The 26,172-nt window shown below is 40.6% G+C and overlaps 1 protein-coding gene across 8 annotated transcripts in view; it reads left to right on the top strand.

The window, feature by feature from the left end:
• The first annotated feature begins 3,839 nt into the window (after window positions 1-3,839).
• Window positions 3,840-26,172, top strand: part of ncoa2 (nuclear receptor coactivator 2) — a 60,981-nt gene continuing 38,648 nt past the window's right edge. For 5 of the 8 annotated variants that reach the window (XM_026179481.2, XM_026179488.2, XM_026179486.2 and 2 more), the window contains exons 1-2: window positions 4,077-4,215; window positions 23,279-23,361. The gene's annotated coding sequence lies outside the window, so the exon portion shown is untranslated. Of the gene's footprint in view, window positions 4,216-4,630; window positions 4,706-23,278; window positions 23,362-26,172 lie in introns of those variants that run through there. The other 3 variants (XM_026179483.2, XM_026179484.2, XM_026179485.2) reach the window with 3 other exon arrangements.

Here is a 26,172-nt window from a genome sequence, read left to right on the forward strand (position 1 = left end):
TGGTAAGAAGATGACATCCACTCACTATGGGTGTGAATTTCATGGTAATTTGGGGATTTTAATGATTTCTTTTAAATGTTTTTGGTTTGTTTTCCCAGGATTGGACAATTCAACGACATAAGTGGCTTCAAAAAACAAAACAAAAAAAACACACAAGAACTGGGTGCACAAGTTAAAATTTATTTTGGATTTTCTATAATCCGCATTGTCAAAAGTATATTTACATACAGCCCCACTAATTTTTGGTTAAGTGTCTTTTAGCAAGTTGGACCACAACCATATACTTTTAGTAGCCATCACAAGCTTCTGGCATAATTCTGGCTGGATATTTGACCGCTCTTCTTGGCACAATTGGTAGCATTTATTTCAATTGGTTGGTTTCCTGGTACAGACCAGACTTTGAAGCATAGCCCACAAACTTTCAATAGGGTTGAGGTCAGGGTTTGGGAAGGTCGTTGTAGAAGTACAATGTTAGCCTGCTTTATTCGTTCCAGAACAACTTTTGATGTGTGCTGTTGGATCATTGTCCTGTTGGAATACCCAGCTGTGTCCATTTTTCAAACATCTAGCTTTTGACTTGAGGTAAATTAGAAGAATTGGGAGGTAGTCCCCCTTCTTCATTATTCCATCCACTTTGTTCGATGTACCACTACCACTTGTACCAAACCAGACCCAGAGCACGATGTTATCACCACTGTGCCTGACAGTTGGTACAGTGTTCTTAGGGTTTGAAAGCGTCACCTTTACTACTCCAAATGTACCTCTTGTCATTGTGGCAAAATAACTCAATCTTTATCTTGTATGGCCATAAAACATTTGGTAGACTTGCAAATCTAAGTCAAGCTTGAAGGTGCTGATTTTGGAGCACAGGCTTCTTTCTTGGTCAGCTCCCTTTTAGCCCATTTTAATGTAAAACTTGATTCACCAATGGATAGCGGCACTGGTATTCTAGCAGTTTCCAGTTCATGGCAGATTTGACCCTTGGTGGTTCATGGTGGTGATTGTTCCTGAACATCATGAACAATTTCCTCTTATCTGAGGGTGATAATTTGGGTCTTCCTACAGACCATGACATTGGTATGTCCAAATAACTTGTATTTATGTACAGTTGTTTGAGCCAAAAATAAAGCTACAATTTTCGTTCTTGGATGTTCACTGAGGCAACTGGACGTTCCTATTGTTCGGAGTATTGATCAATCCAACAACTTCTGTCAAACAAATTAATTTTTGTGCTGGCAAAGAGAATTAACCTGTTATAGTCAATCACGATCACTAACGGGAAGTTAATAGGTCTTGGCCTCAAAGAAATCATTAAAAGCCCATAACTACTATAATGTTCATGCCCATCACGAGTGGATGTCAGCTTCTGACAACAACTAGTTATATGACAGAAAATTATGGACAACATGAGACCCCTCAAAACCTATATAATAAAAAAAGGTGTAAATTAATCTACAACTGAATACAAGACAGGAATGACTTATTTTACCACTCAAACAGCCAGTTTCAAGCTATACATCCAATGCTCTTCATACAGTTAAAACCACATGCCAGCCTTTTTGGTTTGTAGTTTCATACACAGGTAACGAAAAGCAATGTGTTTATCCCTACTGTAACTGATGCAGTCTTTGATGCCTAAAATCTGGGATATGGTCACTTTATGATTTATATATAGGAAATAGCTTTGCCTTCTTTTAATAGTTTTTCTCAAAAAATAAATAAATAAATTTAAAATAAATAAATATATATATATATATATTTATTTATTTATTTTTTTGTTATATATATATATATATATATATATATATATATATATATATATATATATATATATATATATATATATATATATATATATATATATATATATATATATGTAGGCCACACACACGAAGCTATTTGCAGCTGAGGTATTTTGTTTGATCTAATTCAGATTCTCACCCTTTATATCCTGGCCAGTCAATTTTAGATTGATTTTTTTTTTAATGCAAAATTGATTCCAAAGAGATTGTAAGTAAAATCTGTATAAAGCTACACAGATTCACACACACTTTTGGGACGTCTTCTAAATTACGCGGATAAACAGTAAATCTATTTCTATTGATTTCACTGCTCAGGGTTGGTCTCATTAAATATCTCTGTTAGTGAGCATGATGTGAACATGATTGTTGTATCTTCTCTGTTGGCGAGAGTGTGCATTCTTTCGAGGTGGAAGGATTCTCTGCGCCCAACATCTGGCTAGTAGATTAGAGGGGTTATATGTTATATTCATCTAGAAAGAAAAGATCAGGTACACCATCAGAAGAGCTGCTGGGAAAGTCTAGGTTACCTGGCAACCATTCATATCCTTTGTTGAAAGCATTGCAGCTGTTGTTATTAACACATAAAATGACGATTATTTTTTATATATATGATTGAGTAAGTATGCTAACGATGTCTGACTATGTCAAGGACATGTGAGAGAGTGGAAGACGGCGCTGGGTATCATGGCATGCCATCTCTCGCTTCTCTTGGTTCTGAAATATTTATGTTACCAGTTTTTAAGTTGTATTTTTTTCTGTATAGTTTTTATTTATTTATATATATTTTTTATCTTCAAATAGCTGCTTCATAAATAAAGTGATTATTATTATTATTATTATTATTATTATTATTATTATTATTATTATTATTATTATTATTATTATTAACATAATCAAACGGGTGGTAAAGGCCTGATTGTTTTTAAATAAAATATAATATTTAATAAATTGTAATAAGAAAAATCTAGGAAAAATAGTAAGGGCACCATAGTTATACCATAGTAATTACAATGTCTTTTGTTTTGTTTTATATATACATCACATGCCATATCTTTGAAGATGTTTAGCCAAAGTTTCTTTTTTGACATTATTACAGAGTTACAGCAGCTTCACCAAGTACCACAAAGCAGTTGTTTCGTACTCCAAAAAAAAAAAAAAAAAAAAAAAAATCGACTTCAGTGTGCTTTCTGTGTAACATTCACATTCCGATGAAAGCGAGTGGAGCAGCCAGGGTTCAAACCACCAACCTTGCAGTCAGTACATGATCTGCTCTAACCTCCTGAGCCACAACTGCCCTCTATATGTTAACTTCATTGAACTTGATTTGCAACATAAGAATGAAAAGGTTTGCAAGTCACACAAGGTAAAAATTCAAAGGTTGTAATTTTCAATTTCCATGTATTTCAAATAGGGTTAAAGGTCTCCGAGGGATTTCCATTCTAAGCCTAATTTTTCAGCTTTGCACCACTGGGAGGTGATGTTGTACAACTTTTAAATGTAAAGAAAACGCCTGCTTGCTCATTTGATCCACAGATAGTTGACCAGACAGTAAATCAAGGTAGCCAGATAAGCTGGAAACGCCTTGTCACATTTCCTAGGTTTTTAAAGCCCCTTTAGTATTTTTAAAGGTCCCTTTCGTTAAATAGCCACCAAAGTGGAATAGTGTGGTGAATAATCATGGCCTTGCTGTACATTTCCCTCATGCATTTACTGTATCTGACGAGTGTAATAGCGATTTTTAAACTAGGGTTAACCAGGACAGACCGAAATTGCACTTTTAGGGCTGTGGTTGAAGGGAAGCCCAACACTGCTTTCACCAGGCGTTTTATTCAAGGCACAGTGCTTACACACATCATTTATAGGCACACATAAATCTTTATGACCTTACATGTACACACATCTTGACGAGCCATTTCACCACAGCTCTGGAGATATTTTCTAAATATATACATAAAAATGCACTTGTTTCCTGTGTGAACCTGGAGTTGGGGAGTTGCTCGATCCGCGCATAAAAGTACAACACATTTTTGAAATATTATTGACACTGACGTGGCACAGTGGCGCGTCAAAGTAACTGCTTGTCAGATAAAATGTTGCCAAATCCGACGCCGATCAATCAAACTGCAAGTGGCCGGGTCATCGTGACAGGTAAATCGCCGTAGGACTGCTCACGAGTCCCCCGGTCGTAACCGAGCTCATAGCGCTGTGGAGCCCCCGTGATGTGGTGTGGCGTGTGTGTGGGGGGAGGATAGGATCGCTACCAGCCAGATAAACACTCGGCATTGGTTTGCAGAGCAGGAGTAACATGGCGGCACAGTTAGCCAGCAGAAATGTTGTTTCACTATCGCGAAGGTCAGAACTGCTTCGGATAAGCGGAATTTAACAGCGAGGACACGGCCAAAAGTGTTAAATCGTAAGTAGCCACACGCTTTTGTGCTCCTTGTCGAGACGCGGCTTGGTGTTTTTGTTTTTGTTTTCTATGTTTTTTTTTTGTGTGTGAAATCCGCTGAGCAGGAGCGAGAGGCTCTTCAAATCTCGGTTGTGTCTTGTCTGTCTGGCACAGGCTCTCGCTTCGGCGTTAGCTTAAATTAGCAAGCGCTAGCTGCTTGGCTAAGCTCGCCGCCTGTATCGGTGGTGTTTTCTGCAGCAAACTTAATTAGACGACACGGGCAAAAAGCGAGCCTTGAAGCGGGGAGTTACTGCAGCGTACGCGCTCCGCTTTTTATTCGGCGGTGGCCGCATGTGAAATGGGCAAAAAGTGAAAATGCGAAGTGCACAACACTTTCATGTGTCATTGTGTGTGTGTGTGTGTGTGTGTGTCTGTTTTTTTTTTTTTTTTTTTTTTTTTTTTGTGCTGAGTGAGCTAGAGACCGTGCCTACAACACCGGACGAAGTTCGCCAGGGTAAGCAGGAGCCCAGTTAGCATGCTAACGATGTAGCCGCACAGGCTGGAGTCCCTTTTTTTATGTTTTCCTTCTTTTTTTTAACGTTGTTGTCAGAAAACGTGAGTCAGGACAGTTCCCATCACCATGTGCTTGAGCGGGCTGTTGTTGTTTGTTGTTGTACTATCCAAGCCTCATTACTACTTGACACATTAGGTAAGTTGGCGATTCCCCCCCCCCCCTTTCTCTAGGGAGCATAGACTACTTTTTTGTTTTGTTGTTGCTGGTTTTCATTTCTTTTTTTCTTTTTTTTTTCTAAACTAATGTTTCTCCTGTGTTTGACGGTACTACTCGTGGACTTGGTTACAGCAGTCAGAATCAGCGCTTTGTAACTGTAACTTTGTAGCAGTTTAAGTCAGTGTCAAAGTTGCCCATGGACACATGGTCACATGACACGAGCACAGATTGGAGGGTTTTTTTTTTTTGTAGTGTATTTTGGCCTTGCTTTAAAAGGGTAAAATTGCCATGGATTCACACATGCACCAGTCGCATGTTGGTGGAGGAAGGAACTTAATCTGGAATACAGTTTTAGGCATTAATGGAGTGTCTGTTTGTTTTTGTGTGTGTTTGTGTGTGTGTGTGGTGGGTCTGCTTGTGTGTTGCATTGTTGTGCCTGTGTTGAAGGAGTGCAGCACTCTCCTTTTTAAGGGCCCCTCTTGCATGACTGATTCTGGACTATACAGACAACACAGCTTGTGCCATTTCAATGTCTGTCAACTGTTCTCTCAGTAATGCTGCAGGAGCGCATCCCGTGGAACCAGTTGAGCAGTTTCTGTTGCATCCCTCTCCCCACCTGATGGTGCACAGGGCTTGTCACATCACCAATACGAGATTTAACATGACATGCTGTCCAGCTGCAGGTTTGACTGTGGCTTCACTGCTTATATGGAAATGGGATGAGATGGGAGTCTGTCAGATCTCACAGTAGTCATATGCAAATTCTGGAGAAGATGTAACAGACAGAAAAGTGTATGTGTGCTGCTGTGCATGTATGTCTGCATGCATCTTGTAATCATACATCTGAAGTATGACCAGAGGAATATGCAAAAAGTGTATTTCTTTAACTTATTGTGGGGTTTTTTTTCAACCCCCCCATCCATGTATGCATGTGTTGTGTGTAAACCGCTTTGAAAGTATCCCTCTTTGCAAGCCTGAACAGCATTTAATCTCCAGGGCATAGAAGTTGTTGACTTTGTAGTTTGCACAGAAAGAAAATTGTTCAGGTATTTCAGTGTGTGGTGGATCGAGGCAGATTAAACTGTTCGTCCTTGTGAGAAAGTAAAGATGTCCTCCTGAGCTGACCCGATTTAAATTTTCAGGCTGTATTAGATAAGGGGTGTGGATCTCTTGTATGACGTGTATGTGACAGCCCACTACTGGTTAAAGGAATGCAGTCCTATTCAGAGGCAAACCTGCTTTCCAGCGCTGTTGTTAGATGCCTGTATGCTTTTTGTCTAGTTTAAAAGAGGAGACATACTAGACTACTGAAGAAAGGGGGGGGGGAAGAGAAAAAAGGAAAATATTTTTGTATAGCTTTCACTGAACAGAGTGAAAGAATGACTGCTGGGATTCACACAAGCATGTAAGCAAGTATGTGGATGTTTATACAAGGATAACTGGGTGGAAGTTTTCTCACACTCACTTGGCACTATTTGTGCGATGGGCGTTTCCTAAAAGGAGAACTCAGCCTGAGCGCATTGTAAACTGCAGCTCCAGCAACAGGTGTGTGGCACAGACGTGCTGGTCACGTCACATGATTCAGAATCAAGCCTTTCTCCTGCATACTTGCTTTCTTTTTGTTGTCTCACTTGGTGACAGACTTTTTGTATATTGCCCTTAAGGTCCTTGTGGCGTCCTACTGCCTGTTAACCGTGTGTTCATAATTTCCTAAATCAAGCCAATATGTTGCTGTGAACTTGGAGATAAGCCCCTCCTAATATACGTGCTGACTTTTGTCCTATTGGGAGTTGCTTTGTGTCACACGAAGTGATACTGTATTAGCTTGACCTTTGTTCTGCTGCATTTGTGTTGCCAATTCTTGGCTTTTTATTTTTTATTATTCCATTATCACAGCTGGACTAATATCTAGCCCCAGTAATGGGTCTATTTTGGATTTCAGTGCAATTATAGAATTGCATGCAACTTGTGTGTTTAGTGATTTGTACAGACTTTCATTCAAAATGTCATCTTTGGCTGTGAATGAATATAACTGAATTTTAGGGAATTTAATATTTGTCAGGCAAAGCAGGGCATATGAAGACAACTTTGACAGTGGTAAAGGAATGATCGATTTATTTATTTAGATACAGGGTGTATCAAAAAGTATAAAACAATTTCAAAGTGCTTTAAATCAGTGGGTGTTCACGGGTTAGCCTTTGAAACACGTACTGTTGAGAAAGAGGGGATTTGTGAGTTTCACGTGGTTGCTGGTAGGTAGCAGTGGCTGCAGTGATGCCAGATGTGCTTGGAAAACATGTGAAAATTGAAAGTTTTGTATGTAAAACTGTATATTTAGCCATATTTTTTACAACTTACTGCAAGCTTATGTGTCTGTTACTTTGAAAAATATAGTCTTTTGAAACCAGATTATTATTTTTTTGATACACATTGTTTTTATTGACCGATAAGTTGGCAAGCTAAGTTTTCCATTAACCTGTAAAGAAAATCCTCCCACAGCACTATAAACAGTTTTGTTAGACCTGGTGGGGGGAAAAAACTGTAATGATGTCTGTGGTCATGTTGCAATTTATAAATGCTGTTAAGACAGTAAAATAATATATAACAATAATAATAATATGTGATTCTGTTAAGTTTGAGTCCTGTCACAGGGTCTGCCTGCCATAACTCTTATCACTGTGGTCACCTGTGGTCTCAGCTCGTTTTCAGTTTTATTTTATTTTATCTTACTTTATTTGTACAGTGTGAATAACTATACCACATGCGCAGGTGAATTCCTAAATCATAAGCTTCCTGTAATCTTTGTCCATTGGTATTTGAAAGGAGAGGTAGCACTCAGATGCTGGCAAAATTACTGCTTCGCATTTTAGGGGATGGAAGATTGTAATTCAGTATGATCAATTAAGCTAAACAATCGCATAAATTCTTAACTAAACTTTGAGAGGCATGCAGCAAAGAGAGATGTGTCAACATGACGCTCGGATAATGTTGCCATGGGTAGTTTCACAGCTGACATCTGGCACCCTGACATGTGTTCAGACAAATGTGTTTTTAACAAGAGAGGGGAAAGACAGCACTAGCATCAACAGGTTCTGATTGACGCTGCATTGGACACACAGAAACTAGTTATTGGTACATTAACGTTTATCTTAGCAAATCTGTATATTTTAGACTTGTAACCAAAGTTCTATTCAAATAACAGTTAGTTTTAGTAAAATAAACAGTGACTGACGACTCGTGTCTAGGATTCGAAACCCAGTTGCAGTCGATGACTTATTGAGTTATTAATATGATCTGTTGACAGTAATCACTTGTATATGTTTTGGTAAGATTGTTAAGAGGTAGTTGTAAGCTGCTTTCTAGTTCGAGTTTACAGTTTTTAATTGTAGTTGGTTTCTTTAGTCTTCTTGGAGAGTTAACTGATGGTCACTGGGGTTGTTGGTTGCCTAAAAAAGGAATTTCAAAAGGAAAATTATGCAGAACTTGGATCTCCCTCCAGGGAAAGCCTTGCTGGAGAAATCAGCCTTGTCATATGGCAGACCTTCCCAAAGTGTGGGGCCCGCCCCTAGGGGGGCGCAGAGCCATTGCAGGGGGGCGCGGTATGAAGGGGGGGCTTGGACACTGCTAGCACGGGGTTCCCACACAAACGTAAAGCAGGAGATGAAGCATCGCTGAATATGTTTCCAAACCAACCTCATTCTAAGCCACAGACTAGAAAATATGGTGAAGCATATCTGCCCTTTGATTTCACCGGCACAAGTGCCGAGGTAGGTCTCCCCTGCATAATTGGCTTTCCCTTCGTCGGGAGTAGCGCTGGGCTCTTCAAATCACGGACAAACAGTATCCCACATTCTTGATTTTTAGTTCACAAACACTTCTCATAATGACTAACTACTCCTGACATTTTGGAGATGTTAGCTCTTTATACAGTAAAAGTACAGCGGGATACATATAATATCAGGCTGATCCTGCCACAATTTGTTCCCCCGGTTCAAATCCCGGACAAACAGTATCCCACAGCTGTTTATGTGTTTAAACCCATTTTGCACAGAGAGACATTTTTGGAAAAATGTATTGATAGCAATGTTGAATATTATTACACAGGAAAAAAACAACTACACGTAAAATAATCACACCATGATGCCTCTGCCTTTCTAAATGGAGGGACAGTAACTGTGTGTGTATGTAAGCGTGTAAAAACTGAAGATAGTCAGATTAACAGTATTTCGTCTCTATCTGCCATTCTGCAATTCATCTCATGTAAACAATAACGTGGCGCACAGCGTGACGTGAAAAAAGGCACATACCTTTGACGTTGCATGACGAACTCTGTATTCCTCGTCCACACCTAAACGCAAAAAAGGAGTTTTAAAAAAAAAAATGCAGTTTTCGGTGATTCGAAACGCCGTTTACGTGTGGACAGCTGCGTTTTCAAAAATACCCGTGTAGGTGCGGACGTAGCGTAACAGAGTTAGTAGTTTATTTTATTACTACCTGTAATTTATTGCAGATTACTTGTATTTGCTTAATTGTTTACTAAATGTTTGAGGTGTGAAATAAACCGCAATGGAGCAAAATAGGGGTGTGTGTGGTTGGAGGATGTGTTTGTGCGTGTGCGAACATTATTCTTGTAAAACAAAGGGGGACCTAGCAAAAAAAGTTTGAGAACCACTGTCATATGGTACCTCTGTGACCCATGAGCAATCTGGTGAACAATGATAATGCTGGGTTAATTTTAACACACAAGTATTTAAACAATGACATCAGAAGCCTTTTTAACCATGTCACATTTTAGCGGTGAACAAAACTACTCCTCTTGTTACTACACACAGTTGCTAACATTGTTAAGCTGACTCATTTGAACCAGGCTGGAAGATGACATCCATGTGTCTGCTGCTTAGCACAGTCCGCTCTGACCATCACCACAGACCTCTGACTTACTTGAGGGCTTTAATGTTTTAAAGACAACAGTCACACTCACAGTTGTGCAGCTTCATATTTATGAGAATGTTGAAATGTATCGCTGGTCTGTTTTCAAGTGTGCACATTTAATTCAGTGTGTTTCTTTGCTTTTAACAGAGTTTACAGTGACCACTGGGGAATTATTACCTTAAAGTGGCTCTTGTTTGTAGGTAGGTTAGATGTACCAGATTTACCTATGCTGTGTTATCTAGCCATCACATGCTGTGAGTGTTTTCTTGACATGGTGCACCCCTCCCCTTGGTATCTATATGCCTTGTCTTGCTGGGCATCTCACCCTGCTGTCTCTGCGTTTGTGTTGTCATGGAAACAGCAATGTGACAGGTCCTGGGTGGGCGTGAGGGATGAGCTGTGGGGTAATGGCCAGGTTTTTACAGCAGAGGGAGAGAAGAGGGTGTAACGGCAGAGGAGAGGTATCTGAAGCAAGGCCGAGATGATTGGTGAAAAAGCTGTGAGGGCTTTGACGCCAAGAGGAGAAGTGTGTGTGGGGGGGGGAGAATTTATCCCCTCTGTGCTTCAAGACTGTTTTCATTGTGTTATTAAATGAACTCAAATCAATCATCTCATCTATTTGCGATGTGGAGTGGAAAGAGAAACCACATTGGATATGGTTTCTCTTTTTAGTTAAACTGCTTGTGGGCTTTCTAGAAAGTTCTGAAGATGCTTTCTCATCATATATTGTCAGATAAGTTGATATACAGGATTGGAACTGATCTATTGGACAATTATGTTAATTTTTTTTAATGCATATGTCCTTGTACTATGTCACGCGTCAGTACAATTTGGCTAGAAGGCTAGCTACATAGCGTTGAAAGAGCTAACAACAAAGGGTCTCCAGTATGGAGGCATTAAAGGTTCACTTTGCCAACAAGTTCTTTTTGTTTGTGCTAATTTGTGTCAAAATTTTGATTTAACAGCAAACTATGGGCAAGTCCTTTGACAATGTCGCTACTGTCAGTTTCGCTCTCATTTTTTCAGTTTCTGTGTGTCCTTCCTTCCCGTGACGAATACTGGATATTAATTTCACTTTTATTTATATAGAGCTCATTCACAACAGATGTCAAGGTGCTTCATGAGGGAGTGAAGGAAATTCTACAGTTTGAAAATCAGACTTGTCTTATTAGCAAGTAATTGGCAACTGTAGGAAGGAAGAACTCCCCTGTTTGTTTTGTTTGTTTGTTTTTTAACTAGAGCTGGGCGATATGAGATTTTTTCATATCACAATGTTTTTTTCATTTCAGGCGATAACGATATCTATCACGATATAAGCCAAATAACTATATTTGTAAGATTTAAATGTGCTGTTGCTCACAAGTAAAATGTGAAATAATCAGCAGCTTGTTTTTATTTAAATATTTATTTCCCATAATAAGTTCAACAGGGTAGATGTACTTAAGGAACATGAGACTTTTTCAGATAAATAAAGGCAAATATTGCAAACTACACAAAAGGCAGCCACTAAAGCGTTTAAGTTTCAAAATAGAACAAACGAATCAGACTAAATTGTCAATTCCACTTAGAAACAAAACATTAATTCTAAAAATAAATCTTAGTTTGTTTTACAGAAGAACAGACAAAACTGACTAACTTTTGTCAATATCAAATAAACTGAGAACTAAAAGGAAATTCTCAATCTCTCCTTGTTGTATAGCTTAGCTTTTCAAACAGTTTTAACAGTTACTTTAGTCTGACAAAAGTCGAATGACGAATTAGCGCTTCCAGTCAGAGACTGAGGCTACGTCCACGGGTACACGGGTATTTTTGAAAACGGAGGTTTTCGTTTTAAAAAATAATCCCGTCCACACATAAAGGCAGAAATGAAGGAAAACGCTGCTATGAACATGCCAAAGCAGCAGGTGGCGCTAGATTCCTAACCGTGCCGAAATGTTGGCCAATCAGAAGTCTAGAAGCCTCGGTGGGAAAAAGTAAACAAAGCTGCGGCATAGAAGCAGAACCGAGTCGTATGTGTGGAGGGACAGTAACTGTGTGTATATGTAAGCATTTAAACACTGCAGAGAGTAGAATTAACAGTAACAGTATTGTAGAAATTCATTTCACCGAAACAATAACGTGGCGCACAGTGTGACGCATGCACCAGTTTATTGTATTTCCAGACTTGCTTTCGGCACAATTTACAGTGCACGCTACTCTGTTTTTTGTCAGACTTGAAATAGCCGAAATACCTTCACACTACGGAACTTCTATGGCTCTTCCGTTCGACAATCTCTCCGGCATTGGAACCATCATCTGTTTTCTCTTCGGTCACGCTCGGTTGATTTTTCTAGTCGGCACACTCATTTCCTCCATTACCCGCTGGCTGCTTCCCAAACAAACACACGTGCGGCTTGGCACTTGTGCTGTAAGTAACAAGTCACGCGACGTGACGCTGCGGCTGTGATTGGTTCGGCTCTGCGCTACTTAATTTGGATTGGCTGACCTTTTTTTTTTTTTTTTTTTTTTTTTGAGGACAAGAGCGGCGAAGTCTATCGCGATAGCTTAATTTCTCTATCGAGTAAAAGTTATATCGCGATACATATCGTTATCGTTCTATCGACCAGCTCTATTTTTAACCAAGAAATCTTTAGGCCAGCTTCAATGATTAGATTGGGATTGTATTATTCCGTAAACAGAGCAAAGGTAGCTGTGCTGATATCAGGACTCTAGAAGTTTAATTCTGAGGTTAGAGTAGAGCTGGGCGATATGAGATTTTTTCATATCACGATATGTTTTTTTCATTTCAGGCGATAACGATATCTATCACGATATAAGCCAAATAACTATATTTGTAAGATTTAAATGTGCCGTTGCTCACAAGTAAAATGTGAAATAATCAGCAGCTTGTTTTTATTTAAATATTTATTTCCCATAATAAGTTCAACAGGGTAGATGTACTTAAGGAACATGAGACTTTTTCAGATAAATAAAGGCAAATATTGCAAACTACACAAAAGGCAGCCGCTAAAGCGTTTAAGTTTCAAAATAGAACAAACGAAACAGACTAAATTGTCAATTCCACTTAGAAACAAAATATTAATTCTAAAAATAAATCTTAGTTTGTTTTACAGAAGAACAGACAAAACTGACTAACCTTTGTCAATATCAAATAAACTGAGAACTAAAAGGAAATTCTCAATCTCTCCTTGTTGTATAGCTTAGCTTTTCAAACAGTTTTAACAGTTACTTTAGTCTGACAAAAGCCGAATGACGAATTAGCGCTTCCAGTCAGAGACTGAGGCTACGTCCACACGTACACGGGTGTTTTTGAAAACAGAGATTTTCCGTTTCCGTTTTAAAAAATAATCCCGTCCACACATAAAGGCAGAAATGAAGGAAAACGCTGCTATGAACATGCCAAAGCAGCAGGTGGCGCTAGATTCCTAACCGTGCAGAAATGTTGGCCAATCAGAAGTCTAGAAGCCTCGGTGGGAAAAAGTAAACAAAGCTGGGGCATAGAAGCAGAACCGAGTCGTATGTGTGGAGGGACAGTTAACTGTGTGTATATGTAAGCATTTAAACACTGCAGAGAGTAGAATTAACAGTAACAGTATTGTAGAAATTCATTTCACCGAAACAATAACGTGGCGCACAGTGTGACTTGCTTTCGGCACATTTACAGTGCACGCTACTCTGTTTTTGTCAGACTTGAAATAGCCGAAATACCTTCACACTACGGAACTTCTATGGCTCTTCCGTTCGACAATCTCTCCGGCATTGGAACCATCATCTGTTTTCTCTTCGGTCACGCTCGGTTGATTTTTCTAGTCGGCACACTCATTTCCTCCATTACGCGCTGGCTCCATTACCCGCTGGCTGTTTCCCAAACAAACACACGTGCGGCTTGGCACTTGTGCTGTACGTAACAAGTCACGCGACGTGACGCTGCGGCTGTGATTGGTTCGGCTCTGCGCTGCTTAATTTGGATTGGCTGACCTTTTTTTTTTTTTTTTTTTTAAGAGGACAAGAGCGGCGAGGTCTATCGCGATAGCTTAATTTCTCTATCGAGTAAAAGTTATATCGCGATACATATCGTTATCGTTCTATCGCCCAGCTCTAGGTTAGAGTTATAACTTGTGCCTTAAGCGTGCTCAGTATTTGGCATTCAAGGACACCAGTCTGTGCTAAATAATGAGTATGTCAGTTTAATGTAATATTTCAGAACATTTAAGCTCAGTAAGTAAATGTTATTAATCTTGCATTTAATCATAATAAGGGCGGGCTATTTCTCTGTGGCATTTAGCTTATGAAACACCTGCACTGTTAAGGGTGTACTCCTGGCTTAAGATGGGCCTTTGATGTAATTGTGATACATCAACTTGCAGTCTGTGTAGCCTTATTTGGACATCAGTGCATTTTCCTTTTATGACCTTTAGTGAAACTATTTAAACAGATGAAATCTCATTTAGCAGATCTGTTTAAAAAAAAAATACTACAAATGCTGGTGATTTTCCTCTTCTGGGGGTGCTTCTGTGCAGGAGAAACCCTGCGAGATGTTTGAGAATGTTTTGACATTAAGGTTTTAAAAACATCAACACACAAAGATTGACTCATGCCCTACTCCCATGGAGACTCCACCAGGCCTCTCGGGATGGTGATGCTCACAGACAATCCAATGATTTCAACATTCTGCGCTCCTCCACTTATGTAGGTCAGCCACAGCAAAGTGCATATTGATCTCTTAAGCTAAATGATATTGTGATATCTACTGCTTATTGCGAAGAAGGTGCCCTTAGCCTGTTTGGCTTTACCAGAGGAGACAGCAGAGGTCACATGTCTGTGTGGCTGTTCTTCTGCTGCTGTTTGCCCTTTTGTTTGTTAACCTGGTATGGCTCAGCTGTACAATACTGTAGATCTAACAATGCGTAAGGTGCTCATTATTATTTTAGAGGAGCTCCTTCCACAGTCATCGCTAGTGTAATGGAAAGATTACTTAAATAAAACTAAATGTCTAAATAAATAGACATTCATGGAGAGCTTTATGATAAAGGGAGCTTGGCGTTTTCTAATTTGATGCATGACAGGATGTAGTGAGTTGTAGATAAGGGTCTTTGAGTATGCTGTCTTAATTTGTGTGAGTGGGTGAATTGCCTTTTTCCTCTGCCACAATGTGTTTGTGGCTCTGGGTGCTAGCATGTGGTTGGCATCTTTCCCACTGCCCAGGATGGAATCCTTGGCACTGAAGGAGGGAGAGAAAACTTGGATTGAGCAAGCTGCCTGCTGGAGTTGGGTGGGTGGTCCAAAAATATGCAGTGTGAATTGGTCTTGAGAAAGCCATGCATTCACTCTTGTTCTAGGACAGAGGTAAACGCCGCACTTCCACCGCCATCACAGGCCGAGCTAGGGTGGCAGGGAATGATGTGCAGAGCAGCAGCATTTCTCACCCGCTTGTCATAAAGCCAGAGGAATGCGGGGATTGAGTTTCAGGCTTTTCACTTCTGTGCACATTGTGAGAGTCAAACTCTGACCAGTGCGGTTTCTCCTAACCCTCCCATCTCTCTCATCTCTCTGTCGACCTCTTTCTGCTGACTCAGCAGCGTTTCGTCAGTGACCTATAATGTGGTTTTGCGTGCTTTGTCTTTACTGCTTTCCGTGGGCATGGGAATCTCCTTAGCCAACCTGTGTTTTCAATCTGGACTAGAGTTTAGGTATAAAGCAGAAGTACTGTAACCAAATAACAACAGCACTTCAGCTGTTGGGCTTTTATATAATTGAGGAAATAATTAACAAGAATTTGCTGAACTAATCTGCTTCGATTATGATAAGTGTAAAGTAAAAATTGAAAGATTTATTTTTTGTTGTTGTTGAATGTAGAAGAGAGCTTGTGATGAGACCAAACAGCAGATGGGTTTGAGCATAGTCAAAAAATTTGTCTGACTGCTCAAATTATTTCAGCTCTCAATCTAAATCTACTACATGCGGAAGGAGAGAGTAGTAAAAATAAAGCAACACGTATGTTGAGTTTTTCCTCTGTGATGTTTCACTTATGAGTGTTTTTTTGTTTTTGTTTTTTTTTTTACACAAAACCATCTTTTTTTTCTAGATGTTAAGTTTAACAGGCTCACATCATGCAAATACTGACAGCGAGGCTGACAGCCTTAGAGATGTAAACTTAAGTCTTTGTTCAGAGTACTGAAAGTATGCATGCATACCACCATGCAAAAGTGTGGCTCTGACATTTGATTTTGGTAAACAGTGGAGTTTTACCACCTAAGATACAGACGAGAACAATTTTAGGCTAAAGAGATGCAACTTGCTTGTAGGATAAATGCCTGGTTTGGGTTAGCTGTTTGGTAACCTTAACCCATCCAATTCCTACGTCAAAAAACCAAGGTGCAGTTAAAGCCCACACACATCCTTAAAGGCCAGCTCTTATAGTGGCCTTAAGCTGGAACCTGGTTTTGTTTTTGCGAATTTTATAACATTTAAGTGCCTGTTTTTCACAAAAATCTCTAGTCCGGATTTAAGCAAAAAAAAAAAAATAGTAATTGAAATTCACATGTGCAAGCATTCAAATGCTTAATAACTTAATAAAATGTTTTCTTTCCTGTCAGAACTGTCAGATACTTGTCGCTCGTGTTTGTATGTGAGTGTGCATGTGTTTGTTTGCATGTTAACGTGCTACCATTCATGCCTGAACTCTAGAGATTTGTGGTTTTGGCACCTGAAGATGTGGGCTGTCAAAACAAAACTCCCTCCCATCTCATCTGGCAGTGGAGTTCAAAACAAAGGCCCTCGCTGGAGAGGAGATTACACAGGAGAGGCTGAGCACTGATGCTACGCCGTGGAAGCCAACTGACAGTATCTTAATTTAACAACTCTTCTAGTGGGGAGAGCTTTCTTTGGTATTAAAAGCAGTGCTGACAGGAAATAATTTCGTATCCTCATAAACTGAATATTTAAATAATATATCACTAATGTTTGGAAAGTTGCCTGGCACTTCAACTTCTTTTTTTCTCATTCCATTTTTTTTTAATCAAAAATGTACTTACTTTTTCTTTGGTTATTTAAGAAATTAACCAACAGAGACAAAAAAGACAAGAAATGCCTCCAACAGTTTCACTCATGGCAGTCCATAAAGTCTTTCCTCAGAGATAAAAAGGCAATTATAGTAAACAAAATTCTAAAAGAAATAAAAATCAATTAAAGAAGAACTACATAACCCATGACAAACAGCTACTCTTGCTGTTCTCGGCTTGATTTAAACTATCCTAAACATTTGGAGTCTACAATAATTTCCAAATGCTTTTATCTGTTAGTTTGTTATTCTTTCAGGTACAAGCTGGGCAACATTTATCTAGTGCACAATAGCCATGTGCACTAAAGGTATAAAACCATTATGCACTAGATAAATGCGCACTAATAAGGACTGAAAGGTATTGTTGGGTCTAGTTAAAATTCTTTTGAAGTCACAGAAAAAAACATTTTGGAATGAGGCCAAACGCAGTAAAACGCTACGTAGACATCGTCGACAAGACCTGCTGAAGTTCAAACTGGGCATCAGGATGGAGGAGGAGGGTGTTTTAAGTGACTTTGAACGTGGCATGGTTGTTGTTGCCAGATGGGCTGCTCTGAGTATTTCAGAAACTGCTGATCTACTGGTATTTTCCCCACACAACCATCTCTAGGGTTTACAACGAATGGTCTAAAAAGAGAAAAAATCCAGTGAGTGGCAGTTCTCTGGGTTAAAATGCTGCTTTGATGCCAGAGGTCAGTGGTGAATGGTCAGACTGCTTCAAACTGATAGCAAGGCAGCAGTAACTCAACAACCACTGGTTACATGCAACCAAGATTTGCAGAAGAGCACCTCTGAACACACAAGTTGAACTGCAGGGGCAGAAAATCGCACCTACTAAAACTTCTAAGCTATTTTCATTTATAATCTTTTCAATTTAGATTTAATTTGTGCTTCAGTTCTTCAGAAAACATGACACCAGAGTTTAAGTGATCCAGATCTTCAGTCTTTTCAAGCCGTTTAGAGCCTAACATCCAATGTGTGCCCAATAAGGAATATGTAACCCCCCAGCAATCACAAGGCAAGTTTAAGGAACTTAAGCCCTGGCTTTTCTATTTGTCCATCTCTAAGCATCTCTATGTTTTGAAAAGTATGAATTACTGTTGTGTTAGATGATTGTGTGTGGGGGTTTTTTTCTTTCTTTTTTTTTTTTTTGGCAAATTATGAAACCAGGAAGTGAAACTGTTGAGATCAAGAATCTTTTGTGTGGGTTTTTCCCCGCCACCTGGACACTAAGTTAGTGCATGACATTTACACAAGTTTGAGGATAACCATGCTTGCATTTGAAACCAGGACCTTCTTGCTGTGAGGCAGTGGTGCTACCAACTCAGCTACTACCGACTGCTTCCTGTTAGTAATTTCCACTGAGATAGTCAGTGTGTGCTTTGCCAAGTGTAGGTCAAATAGGTTAGGGTCTACTTGACCTGGCATATACAAGTGTTTCAGTGGGATACAGTGTAAATGGAAGGAATGGTGAGAGAGGAAGAGAAGGGTGCTTTGCGTAGGTCTTTAGTCTGTCTTGTCCAATTACATGTTCCACTATCAGAGCAGCAGCAGTTGTCTTAATCAGGTAATGCTGAGGTTTAAAGTCATCCCCCTAAACATGCTTCACAGATGATTACCGGGCTCATGCTTACAGTGTAGCGTGAAGCAGAAGACAGCATTTGGAACCGTTTCCCTATCCTTGCTACTGTCATAGAACTAAAAACTGAAGCACGTTTATTTAAGCCTTTTGCAGATTCATCAGTCTTTGTGTGTGTTTGCAGTGACTGTTAGCCTGTCACATTGTCTCAGTCTTTGGCTGAGAAAGTGACATAGTTGTGTCAGCTGATCTGCCCTCCCCCCCCCCCCCCCCCTCCCCCCCCCCCCCCCCCCGCTAACATGGAGCCTTATCCTGATTCTGCTTCCACTGTACAGCTTCAGGCGCCATGGGAACTAATTCCTTACAAACTGTGACAACCAATAAAAGATGGCAGACCCACCCCCACGCACACACACACAGATATGCAGTCGATATATAGAGAAGTCACAAGACAAGTTCCAGATCATCCTAAAATTTGATACAATTGGCCACAGATTATTCTTTCTGTTCACACCCTTTCTCAAACTCGTGTTCCCGTGGCTCTTTTAGCTACACACACACATGTATCCATGTGCTTCCTCTTGTCACTGTGACTCACCTTTCACATCACACGTTATTAATGTCATTACGGTCGTTATACATTTGCGTTTACTCCCAGTGAGGTCACAGTTGAAGGTGCTAGCTGTTGCTATTTGAGCAACATATGTAAGTGCACCAAACACCGGGCTTCATCTGCACCAGTCTTTTGAATTATTAATGAGCGTATCTCTGTATATGCTGATCTCACTGATCACTGGATTAAAAATCACTGAATTTTTAGTCAAATAGTTTAGATAGCAGGCTCTTTCCTTCTCTCCCCTTTTGTGCTTGCTGCTTGTATTCTTTGTAGCAGTAAATGAAAATCTGTACAAGTTGTTCAGAATGATTATCATCATCCTACGATGACACATTTATTTCCTGATAAGAATGGTATCCAATGGTGACAATGTCCCACTTCATAAGATATGAGGGGGGGACTCGGTGTTTAAATAAGTATGTGAATGCTCTTTGCGTTTGCGTTTGCGGTCACTAGATCTCAACCCAACACCTCAGGCTGATTCTGTTTAGCTAGCACTCGCCATCAGCATCATCATCATCATCATCACAACTATTCAAGATCGTAGGAAATCTCAGTTTGGCAAAATGCTGTACACCTTGCAGTTTCTCCTTTGCCTTTCTTTTTACCACAGCGTCTTGACCATATCTTGACATCACAATGGCTTAAAGGACTTAACGGCCAGGTATTTCCATGAGGATAGGCATCAACCTTTTTTGTTTATTTTTATTTTTATTTTTTAATTAAATTGATGGCCATTAGTGCCCTATTCAGAAGGCACATAGCTATAGCTCCATTGGTGCTTAACCCTTGTGTGACCTGGCTCTTATGGTCATGAACTATCTACCCTTTGTCCAATGAAAACCTGATTGGCTGGCTTTGTAGCATTGTTTAGCCCAGCTTCAATGACAAAGTCTTTGACTCAAAATGAACAGTAAGCAGTAAGGGATTGCAACTACTAAGTTTTGGCTTTAGATAACGGCATCAACCAGAGCAAAAATGTTACCAATCAAAATTGCTTTGGTGTGGGGTACCCAGTTTTGGCTTTAGAAATTTCTGCCCTCTGAGTATAATGGAACTTGATGGCACTTGCCTTGTGGTACTCAATGTGCCAAAAAAATACATTTGTCACTTAACAGCAATGTCTTTCCAGGAATCATGACCCGGTTCCTACAAACTAAGGCTATGAACTAAGGCTTGTCTGAGGTCTGATATATCTCTGAGTACAATAGTTTTCAAACTGTGCAATGTTCAATAGTCTGTCTTGCTGTTAAGGTTCAACAATACAATATTATCATGATACTGCTGAAAAAAAGCAACATGGACACTAAAACCTGTTATAAATGTTACCGTAAGACAGAGTCAGACTGCTGTCAGTCTGCGATTAAATGGGATCAAGTTGGCAATTACATGCAATCTGTTTCTGATAGTACAGAAACTAACTGTGACAAGTTGTCGATAATCATATATCTGTTGCTGTGTGCATAGACAGCAGATTATTTACGGATGAGAAGTAAAAAAGAGCCGCCAGGTGCTAAAAAAATAAACCTTAGACTCAAACGTTAGAATAGGCTTTTCCCCGCAGCACGCCATGTAATAAATACTCAAAAAGAAAACGGCGGCCGTTACAACTTATGTCTAAAAATGTATAGTTTCATGCATCGGTTAAAACACTCGACTCCAGGTACACGATGCGCAGCTGGAAACACTTCCCGCAAGTCGAGCTGCCCGAGATTACAGAAAATGTTACATTTTTGTGATTTATATTGTTGTCGGGACGATAGAATTGTTATATCGGGATATGAGATTTTGTTCATATCGCACAGCCCTAAGTGGGCACCAAAAATCAAGGAACACACTAACAATAACAATATCTATTTATTTTATTCCTGTACTCTTCATTTTTCTGCCGTAATGATTTCCCAACCCCAGGACTAATAAAGGGAATTTTATCTCGTCTTATCTTATCTTGTCAATTAGCACCGCACTTATCTACATGGATAATGAGCACTACAAGCCAAATGTAAAGTACACCATAACTGGCTCCTTAGAAATGCTGATTAGGTCTTGAATAGCATATCTGAAGAGCCTGTGGCAGAGTATGCATCACAGCAGAGCAAACTAATGTCAGGATATAACACAGCGGTAACATGCTGCCTCTCTAGTAAGCCCCTCTTCCAGTGTGGTCGACTCCCAACTTCACTAACTAAAAATGTAGTGGGTGATTGTAGTCCCTGATTTAGTGAGATCCACATAGCAGCATCAGCTCTCCATCTGATGTGTCATATCAGAGAGTGGAGTGCAAGTCTCACGCACACATTTGATTCCACCTTATAGCTGTGTAAACCTGGAAGTAAACGCTATTGATAAAATAGTAGTTCATAGTTCCCTCATAGTTTGTAGCTTCTCTTTCATTCAGCTGGGATTTTTGCTGCGTATAATGAAACTGTCTTTTATCAGTTAACTGTTTAATTGGCTGAAGTCTGTTTAAGGGGAACCTGAACTTCTGACCTCATGATCTTTGACCTCTTTCTAAATGCCAACAGATGGTTGGACTGAGGCCATACAGAGCGCAGTGACAGGTTTTGAGGTTTGTGTGACCAGCACTGTTAGTGAGTCTGCAACTTTGTGACTTCTAGTACTGAGGTTTTGTGGCCTTTTTAGTAGCAAGCGTCTTTTGTGTGTCTGTGTCTTACTGGATAAATGTTAGTACATAACTCAGTTAATGTTGCGGCTTAAGCACAGTGGTAGCTTGGCTTGACAGTGTTGTGTGTGTGTGTGTGTGTGTGTTTGGTTTTTTGTTGTTGTTGTTTTTGCAATCACAACATGAAGGTTCCATGGATCTAAAGGGACGCCGCCTTTTTCTTAGGGGCAGCTCTGCTCAGTTTTAATTACATAATTTGTATGCTTGTGTCTTGCATATTTCTGCTATGACTCTTGATCCTAGTCTGCGATGACACCGGTAATGTCACCACCGGGTTCCCTGTGTCACAGGAACTATTGATATTGTTAGATGAGATTGGAGAGATGCTACCTGCCAGTTAAAGTGATGTAATGGGAAGGATGCTTCAGCATTACTCGTAACCCAGCCTTTTCCCCCCTGTGGTGCATCATAGCAATAACTCCTCATGATCCAAACAACAGATCCGTGAGATCCATTTTATTTTTGATTATAGCTTCTGACATGTATTGATCCAGTTGAGCATGTACAGAATATTAATGTTAAAGCAACTCTATAGTGTTTTCGTACTCAGCCCACAGATTAAGGGTTTTTTGTGAGTTCGCATGTGATCGCATTAGTGAAAATTCCTCCAGAGGATGAAAACTAAGAGCCACTAGAAAGAGGAAATGAAAGGTGGAGCTGATAAATACAGTAATACTGACATTTTTCTTTAAATGAAATTGACTGTAGCAGTTTTTCCAGACATGTGAGCTAATTCGTGCAGATTGACAGTAATTGTTAATTTATTTTTGTCTTTAAAGTATTTGGTAACCCTCCCCTGACTCCTCTTAGATGCCAGGTATTGAAGTGTGTCGTGTGCAGCAGTTGAGAATGCCAAATATCACCTTTCCACATGGCTTCTAGCCGTGCAGTTGTGTAGCGTTCACGAGAGGAATCAGTTTACTCTTATGTCAGCACATGACATCACGTGAGTGAATTCCTTCGGCTGACTCACTTGGCACCTTCATGCAGAAGGACGACTGCGTGAGGCTACTGAAGCCTTTCATTTACTCCCCACCCCCCACCCCCCAGTGTAGCCAAATAACTTGGCAAAGTCCTTTTTAAAGTTACCATTGCATTTTATAATTACCCAAGTGGGAATATCATTTAAAATTGAAACCTTTTTTTCTGGATCTAATTAATTGTATGCCATGATTAAAAAGGTGCTCACTGTCTTCCACGATGTAATAGGCTTCACAATCCCCAAGGATATTATAAGACTGCAGACGACTAACTTGCAGTTTCACACTAACTTAATGTAAACTGTTAATGCTACAGTTGCAAGAAAATAAGGCCAGGCTTTCTGCTTCGTGATATGTCTTCACTTTACAACATGCAGATGTTGCATTATTGACTTAGAACATGTTCTAATATACCACAGTTACAGATTTAATTTATTTTTGTCCTGAGTTGTGCTGATTCACACTGTGGACTGTGGACCCCAATTCTGCTGTTATTTCTTTCATCAGGGAGAAGTGGATGATGCATAAAGGTTTCCTAGCATTAACGTCTTGCAGCAATGGCCTGAGGGACTCTCTGGACTGAAGCCAAGGTGAGAAGCAAAGCCAAAGCCAATTCTTGTTTAACGCAACTCTGCTGTGCAACATGGCAAATAAGCACTCCTCTCCAAACACAGAGAGACCAGATGTACTGATGATGCAAGGCTCAAACCTTCTTTTTTTTTCTTCAATCCTTAATAAGTTATTGGGGGGGGGGGGGGGAGTTTAGATTTGTCTTCAAGCTTGTCTGAAAACAATCTTGCATGTCTTCTTCAGCACCTTGTTCATGTGTTCTATTATCTCCAGCTTCTTAGATCAGTTTTGTAGTTTTAAGAGAGGAGCAGCTACACAGTGAAGATTTTCGTTACAGGTTAGAGCTCCCTTTGGAGGGATCAGTCTGCCTGATGCAGATATTACTGGGAGATCGAGGCCTTCTTAACCGTCTCTCCTGATCTACCACAGCTCTTGCCTGACCCCTTTCTTTGTGTTTAACCCTTTAAGACCTAGCATAGAACCAAGTCCGCCAGAGCTTACTTTATATTTTTACATGCTGTAGTGCCATTTTTTGGGAGCATTTCAAGTTGCTATACATCAATACAACCATTATAGCCCAATTTTAATTATATGTATGCATTAAGTCCATAGTAACTACATAAATTGCAAAAAAGTGCAATAAACTATAAAAAAAATTGAAAATCGTTTTTGTTTTTTGTTTTTTTACATATACTTCTACTTGGAGAAATTTAATGGGTTTATCCCTCAAAACTTTAAATACAAAAAAGTTGCAAAAAATAGTTTACAACAACAGGAAATTTATTTTGAGTGTCTTCATAGTTTTATTTTTGAGATACACCAATTATTAAATACTGCAGAAAAAACAAACCTATGATGCAAATTTGCAAAAAAACAGCATGTGCATCAAAATAAACTATTTAAAGCAGTGCAATTTGAGTTCTAAGCATCCCAGAAACTATTCAGAAAAGCATAAAGTCAAACATAACTTTTAAAAACATCAGTATGGGCTTTTAAGGCCTACAAGTAAAAAAAACGACATTTTCCGTGAAAATGACGTCACTTCCAGTTTCGGGCAGGTCATGTCGGACATGCGATCGTTCGCGCTGACGTCTATTTCAATGTAGGAAGTTTTACGAACAGCTGATCGGATCGGCAAAGCGTGTTTCTGGAATATTATGTTTTTGTTCCTGCAAGCACTTTTTAAATTTAAATTTAATTTTTCAATTTTTGCAAAGCTATATGTGGAAGGAAACCGTGACCTAGGACAAGCTGATGGCATAAGATGTAAGTACAACTCCTCCGGTTTCATATGCAAAAAAAACTATTGCGCTAGCTTACATGGTTCCGGTTCTATGTGGGATTTAAAAATAGTTCTGCAAAACGGAGCGTGCCCGCTCCGACCGGCTTTAAAGGCTTAACAGTGTCCAGATTCAGCTGTTCTTGCAAGTGAGAGACCTTTTCAACCATTTTGTGTGTGAGGGGAGAGAATGTTGATGTTGATGAGGTCCGCCCCGAGTTCCTGAAGGCTCTGGACGTTGTAGGGCTGTCCTGGTTGACACGCCTCTGCAATGTTGCGTGGAGATCAGGGGCAGTACCTGTGGACTGGCAGACCGGGGTGGTGGTCCCCATCTTTAAGAAGTGGGACCGGAGGGTGTGTTCCAACTACAGGGGGATCACACTCCTCAGCCTCCCTGGGAAAGTCTATGCCAGGGTGCTGGAAAGGAGAGTTCGTCCATTAGTCCAACCTCGGATACAGGAGGAACAATGCGGTTTTCGTCCTGGTCGCGGAACACTGGACCAGCTCTTTATCCTCTCCAGGATACTTGAGGGTGCATGGGAGTTTGCCCAACCAGTCTACATGTGTTTTGTGGACTTGGAGAAGGCATTCGCCTGTGTCCCTCGGGGTGTCCTGTGGGAGGTGTTGCGGGAATATGGAGTGTCTGGCCCATTGCTACGGGCCATTCGATCCCTATACAACCGTTGCAAGAGCTTGGTTCGCATTGCCGGCAATAAGTCGGACTCGTTCCCGGTGGGTGATGGGCTCCGCCAGGGCTGCCCTTTGTCTCCGGTTCTGTTCATAATTTTTATGGACAGAATTTCTAGGCGCAGCCAAGTGGCGGAGGGCTTTCGCTTTGGTGGCCTCAGAATCTCATCTCTGATTTTTGCAGATGATGTGGTTCTGTTGGCTTCATCGGGTGAGGGCCTCCAGCTCGCACTGGAACGGTTCGCAGCCGAGTGTGAAGCAGCGGGAATGAGGATCAGCACCTCCAAATCTGAGGCCATGATTCTCAGCCGGAAAAGGGTGGAGTGCCCACTCCGGGTCGGGGATGAATTCCTGCCCCAAGTGGAGGAGTTCAAGTATCTCGGGGTCTTGTTCGCGAGTGATGGGAGAAGGGAGCCGGAGATCGACAGACGGATTGGGGCTGCAGCTGCAGTAATGCGGACGCTGCACCGGTCCGTCGTGGTGAAGAGGGAGCTGAGTGTAAAAGCGAAGCTCTCAATTTACCGGTCGGTCTACGTCCCTACCCTCACCTATGGCCACGAGCTGTGGGTAGTGACCGAAAGAACGAGATCGCGGATACAAGCGGCAGAAATGAGCTTCCTCCGAAGGGTGGCTGGCCTCTCCCTTAGAGATGGGGTGAGAAGTTCGGCCATCCGGGAGGGGCTCAGAGTAGAGCAGCTGCTGCTCCACATCGAAAGGAGCCAGCTGAGGTGGTTCGGGCATCTGACAAGGATGCCCCCTGGGCGCCTCCTGGGTGAGGTGTTCCAGGCATGTCCCACCAGGAGGAGGCCCCGGGGCAGACCCAGGACACGCTGGAGAGATTATATCTCTCGGCTGGCCTGGGAAC

Source organism: Astatotilapia calliptera, chromosome 9, assembly GCF_964374335.1.
Source record: "Astatotilapia calliptera chromosome 9, fAstCal68.1, whole genome shotgun sequence".
Taxonomy (NCBI): Eukaryota; Metazoa; Chordata; class Actinopteri; order Cichliformes; family Cichlidae; genus Astatotilapia; species Astatotilapia calliptera.